This window comes from Acipenser ruthenus, chromosome 2 (genome assembly GCF_902713425.1).
Source record: "Acipenser ruthenus chromosome 2, fAciRut3.2 maternal haplotype, whole genome shotgun sequence".
Taxonomy (NCBI): domain Eukaryota; kingdom Metazoa; phylum Chordata; class Actinopteri; order Acipenseriformes; family Acipenseridae; genus Acipenser; species Acipenser ruthenus.
This window is the reverse complement of record NC_081190.1, coordinates 5341803-5347500: the sequence shown is the minus strand read 5'-3', so window position 1 is coordinate 5347500 and position 5698 is coordinate 5341803. Positions and strand designations below refer to the sequence as shown.

At 36.9% G+C, this 5698-nt stretch overlaps 1 protein-coding gene across 15 annotated transcripts in view; it reads left to right on the top strand.

The window, feature by feature from the left end:
* LOC117404115 (myocyte-specific enhancer factor 2C) overlaps positions 1-2272 on the top strand; it is an 83575-nt gene extending 81303 nt beyond the window's left edge. For all 15 annotated transcript variants that reach the window (XM_058987240.1, XM_058987194.1, XM_058987248.1 and 12 more), the window contains one exon: positions 1-2272. This exon is cut by the window's left edge. The gene's annotated coding sequence lies outside the window, so the exon portion shown is untranslated.
* Positions 2273-5698: the final 3426 nt, after the last annotated feature.

Here is a 5698-nt window from a genome sequence, read left to right as displayed (position 1 = left end):
TGGCTATCTAATGCGGATACCTAAAGATATATATTGGATGCTACTGCAAATTGAGTAGGTATCCAGAGGAGAAAGTACACTTTTCTTTTAAAACAATTCAACAACACTTTGTCTAACGAGTACTGTACTGTAAGTTGTAAAAAGTTCATACAAATGAGGGCTTTGTTCCATTTTAAATAATATGGTAAAATGTTGTATATTTAGTCCAAACCCTCAGCATGTATCCACTTTTTACCAGTAACAAAGGTGTATTTTATATTATTATTTAATTGGACTTGTAAAAAATCATGCATCAATCCATGTTTATCTCAGGTAGTCTTATTTTATTATTATTATTATTATTTTTTTTTAAATAATGGTCAAATATATATATATATAGTTAAGTTATTCATTGCAAACAAGCAACATAATATATGAAAAAAAAAACAACGAACACGTTGGATAAACATTAATGGATGTCAGTCAGCCTGTTTTCCCACTTCCCCGGATCACTGTAGACTTCAAGTAATGACAACAAAAAAAGTTTTTTTAAAAATGTATCCATAAGCTGGTTAAAAAAAGCGAAGCACAACTCTGAATCTTTACAAATCTCTTTTTCTATAATACTGTAGCTATCTCACTCTGTGTTTCTCTCTGTGTCTTTCTCGGCACTTGCTGTTATGTTATGGTATTGCTATGTGCAGAGTTACAATGGGGTTATAATGTTATTTCTGTTTATGTAGTCATTTTAGGGGCAGAGCCCCAGTTGTGATTTTTTTTTTTTTTAATTCAATGAAAGCACACAAACATGGTTGCAGACAAATTTTAGGCAAACATCTTTAAGACAAAACAAAGCCAGTGGCATTTTGTGAGAGTTGTTTTCATTATTATTATTATTATTACTATAATTATTAGTGTTATTAAGTCAACATCTTAATTTATATTCTAGATATATAAGCCCCAGAAATATTTATATATTAGTAATATGTATCATAACAGATAAAAAAAAAATATCTCCAAAAGAAAGTGAAAGCCTTCGAAAAACTACTTTCTGAAGTCCACAAGTTAATTTATAGCTTATTTTCCTGGAGAAGAAGATATGCAATTATCTGGTCATTGGATTTCCATCTAATATATGTGACCCAATGAACATTCTCAGCAGCATAGCATATCTTCCATGTCTTTGGATGCTTTGAGTACACACCTTGTTAATACAGCAGCTAACATGTCCCTGAGATGATACCCACAACACGTGTCAACTTAAAAAGGTGCATGGATACTTGATTGGTTCTTTACATGTAGTATTCTTTTTTTTTGTTGTTGTTAATTTATTAAAATGCTTATCATATCTATGAGATATTAAATGCAAACTGAAAAGCCACAAGATCATTAATGCTGAAGACTGTTTTGCCTAAACATCTAGTGCTTTGTCTGTTCTTACTGTGTCATCAGCTCTGTAAAAAAAAAAAAAACAGACAAGGAGATAAACAATGTGATGTCGTCTCTATGACGCTGGTTTCCTGCTACTACAGATCTTATGAAGGATGGGTGGAGTTCTGTTTTACCATTAAGAGTGCTTCAAGAAGTTTAGCTAAACAAGAAATGCTTTTGTTAATATATTTTAACCAAAGACACGGAGCAATCCAGGTTTTTTTCTTATTCAGGCAAGGTTGTTTTATTTTTTTGTAAATCTGCTACTGTTGCGGTTGTATTACCTTCCCTTACTAAGACCTCAAATTGATCTACAAAGTACCTCAGACAGCTTGCAAGAGGTATGCTCAAAAACAATGTAAACCATTGGTTGATATGAAGGAAGTGCTTGACAATATTGCTTTTGTTTTGTATGAAGGTAACTGTTTAATAAAATATTAAGAAGTCTTGGATTGCTCCACTTGGTTTTCTATTAATGCTTTGCTTTTTTGTCCCGAGTTGTTTCCATTCGTAAAATGATAATAATAATAATAATAATAATAATAATAATAATAATAATAATAATAATAATAATAATAATCTGTAGCTTTTAAAAATAAGACATGGGGGAAATGCGAAAAAGTTTGAAGCAAATTTAAAAAAAAAAAAAAACAGGCTCACAGCGGCATAAGCTGGACTTTGTCGCCACTTGAAGAGATGTTCTTAATGAATTAAATCACATCTGTGTATCTCAAGGGACTTGATTCAGCTGTCTGAAGTAAAAATGGGGGAAAAATAATTCAAAAACTTTCTCCTGCTGGAAAATGAAGGTATTATTTGTATTTTGCAGACAAATCAGTAAAGTTACTGGCTTTCTTAGTTACCCGTCGTCTGAGTGTGATTTATTTCTTTATTTCTTGGTTTATTTCTGTATTTATTGATTTCTCATTTTCTATAGTAAATAACAAATCTGTCATACTTTTTTTTTTTTAATTAACTTCAGCAGTGTTGAGGTCTTGCACAGACTAAATATCATCACCCGAAAAACACAGAATCAAGCAGCACACGTTATAAATGGCTCCGTGAATGCAACTTTTTACAAAAGACTAACCATGCCGGTGATTGTGAGTTTTACAAAATAAAATAAAAAATTAAAGGTTGACGAAAAATGGGAATGAACAACCAATACTTTTTTCTGCATCCTTTGGGGGGGGGGGGGGGGGGTATCCTGGCACAATCTCACCATGAACCAAAAGTAAAGAGAAGGGGGGCAGTGGGGCCTGATTCAACTGATCTCAACAGTGATGTATCTAAATAAAGACACTGTCGCCATCATTTTTATCATTTTTAAAAGAACGGGCACTTTGTTTTTGCGTATAAAAGCATGTCAAACAGAGGCTCTGAAGCGTATCAGGGAGGGTCCCAGTTTAATAAATGAAGATGAGTCAGTGTTCAGATCAGTTGAGTAGGTGCCAGTGTATGTTCTGTGACACTGACAAGGCCAGGGTGTACCGCTGTAGCTCACAGCACAATTCACCTTTAACACACCGCAGAACATTAAAGCCACCTCAGCTGTTACACTGGAGGTCTGAAACTAAATTAGCTCTGGAGTGTGATCAGACAGCAGTTTACCTGCCCTGTAATTGACTTGAGACCCATCATTTTAAATACACAGTATTAGAACCTTACATACAGTATGACACAACCCAGTTACTGATTTCCCATTTAAAATCACCCTGGCAACCAGCCTGCACATGTTCTGTATGTGGGCAACTGCCTTTTCTAGATTGTTTGTAGATCGAGGTCACTTGACAATTTCAGGGTGTCAAAGCAGGTCACTTGCTTTCCTTTAAAACATTTTCAAGCAGCCTACCACATAGTTACCAGCGATGGGAAGTTTTACTATCCAAAGGAATAAGAGGTTTAATAATTCTGAGTACTATAATGAACCATGGACAAAAAATGTTTTGTGTGCTTGTAGGTGTGCAAGGAGGACACTGTGTATTCCTACATCGCCAGTTCTGGAGACTACATCCTCCACTGAGAACTACAGTAGCTACAGCCATGCTACCCACACACCTGACTGTACACACCTGACCTTCTCCAGGATTGGATGGGTTTTGGGTGTATAGTATTGTATAGTAAAGCTAGAAATCTCAAAAGTAATGTATAGAGTCATATATGCCATAGGATACTATACAAATCTGACGGCTACGTGGATTTTGTGAAAAATATACCAACTAAAATTATTGTGTAAGATTGTATTGGACAGGGCACAGGGATGACACTGGACTGTATATCTGTATCAGGATAGTATTGCTGTTTTATCTGAGCTGGTATCCTGAATATACACCAGATGGCACCGTACAATACTCAGACATACAAGACTTTAGAAACATTTTTTAAAAAATCAACAAACCCGACAAATGATTATGTTTACAGTTTTACATTAAAGGAATTAAAGGGTTTAAAGCCATGCACCCATTTTTTATTTTATTATTATTATAATTGTGTAGCCTGACATGCACGGAATGAACACCAAAGACCACTAGCAATAGCAAAGGTTTTGTGATAAGTACCTTTGATGAGCACCACAAAACACAGTGGATTTAAACAAACTTAAGGAAACATGTCTGAAGAATTGACAACTTCTGCTTTTCAAACTAATGAACTTGAGTTGAGTAGTACCAGTAAACCACTGTATACAACTGCTGACGGATACTGTCTCTTCACACAAAAGACAGTGATGTCTATTTTAATGATCTAAACCAGGGATCTCCAACCCTGCTCCTGGAGGGCCCGTCCCTCCAGGTTTTTGTTCCAACTGTACCCTAAATTAATTAATTGGACCAATGAAGTGCTTATTAGAAGCTCAATTGGTCCAATTAACTAATTTAGTGTACAGTTAGAACAGAAACCAGGAGGGACACCAGCCTTCCAGGACCTGGGTTGGAGACCCCTGATCTAAACAGTAGGGGATCTTAATACCCACCCCCACCCCCCTAAAATTTAAATCACTGTATCAATGCTACAGTAATGCTAAGATGTGGGGTCAGTAAATCACCCCTTGTGGAAAACTCCAGCTGAATTTAAACAGAGTTAAATAGCAACAGTATTGGGTCAGTCACTGTTTAGATCATTAAAACAGATCCAAACATGTTGTCCTGCAAACTAGGAGGCCAGTGTTCGATCCTCAGCCGCTTTCACCTGTTCTACCAGTAGCTCCCTTCTACCTACCATGGTCCCTCGTATAATATTACCTTCAATGGCTCAGCCCATTGGTTGTCCGTTTCAGTGTTACATGCACTCACTGTACCTCGGCGTAACATGTGATCATTACATTTTGCTACGATTGCTACGTTTCTCAAGATTTATCTCCAATCAATTAACAAAGAGTAACATGGTGTCAGGGTGAGGGGTCCGGGGTAGGAGATGCAGGGAGAGGATGTACGATACTGACCTCTGTGGTGTAAATGAGGTAGTGCACAGGATTGGTCACTGCTAGTCCATTGGTCACTGCTAGTCCAAAGGAGCCTGGCTTTAGTTTAAGATCTGGACTCCATACCCTGGCAATATCAATGTATGCTTTTCTATTCATGTAAAGGGGATAAAAAATACGTCTAATTCTGATTCATGAAAGTGCTGGATTTTCATTTGCAAACTTAGGAAATGTGAAGAGGTTTATTGAAGAGTACCCTCAGTTTCCAGTCACTGCTGTGAGCATTCTGAAGCAAAGGACAAGGGTCTAGAACAGGGATGGCGAACCTTTTTTAGCTGGAGTGCCCAAAGTTGGATTTTTTTTGTCACGAAGTGCCAAGGGTGCCAATGATTAATTAGGGGTGTAAAAGGTTATACGGCGGCTAAACGGTAACTTTTTAAAACAATATTTACTTTCCTTTTTTCTGTAATTAAGTTTTTATTAAGCAAACATACCAAAAAAACAGCAATCCACAATACAAAATAATCAAGAACATGACATGAACTAGGACAGAACCCCTCCATCCGCCCTCACCCCCTCGCAACCTCCCCAAACCCTGAACCCCCCTCCCCCCTCTGTTGTCTGGAGAGCAGGTGTGGGGGAACAACTTTTACATTCCTATGACTAATGGGACTTCTGCTGCTGAATATCCGCGGACTTTTTTTCAACCCGTGGTTCATAGTCAGTAGTTTTTAGAGCAACACATGCAGCACTCATGTCATCTGTCAGTCTGTTGCGCATGTCTGATTTGATCAATTTCATGCCAGAAAAAAGCTGCTCACAAAAATATGATGAGCCAAAAAAAGTTAGAAGTGAAATTCCAAGAGTTTT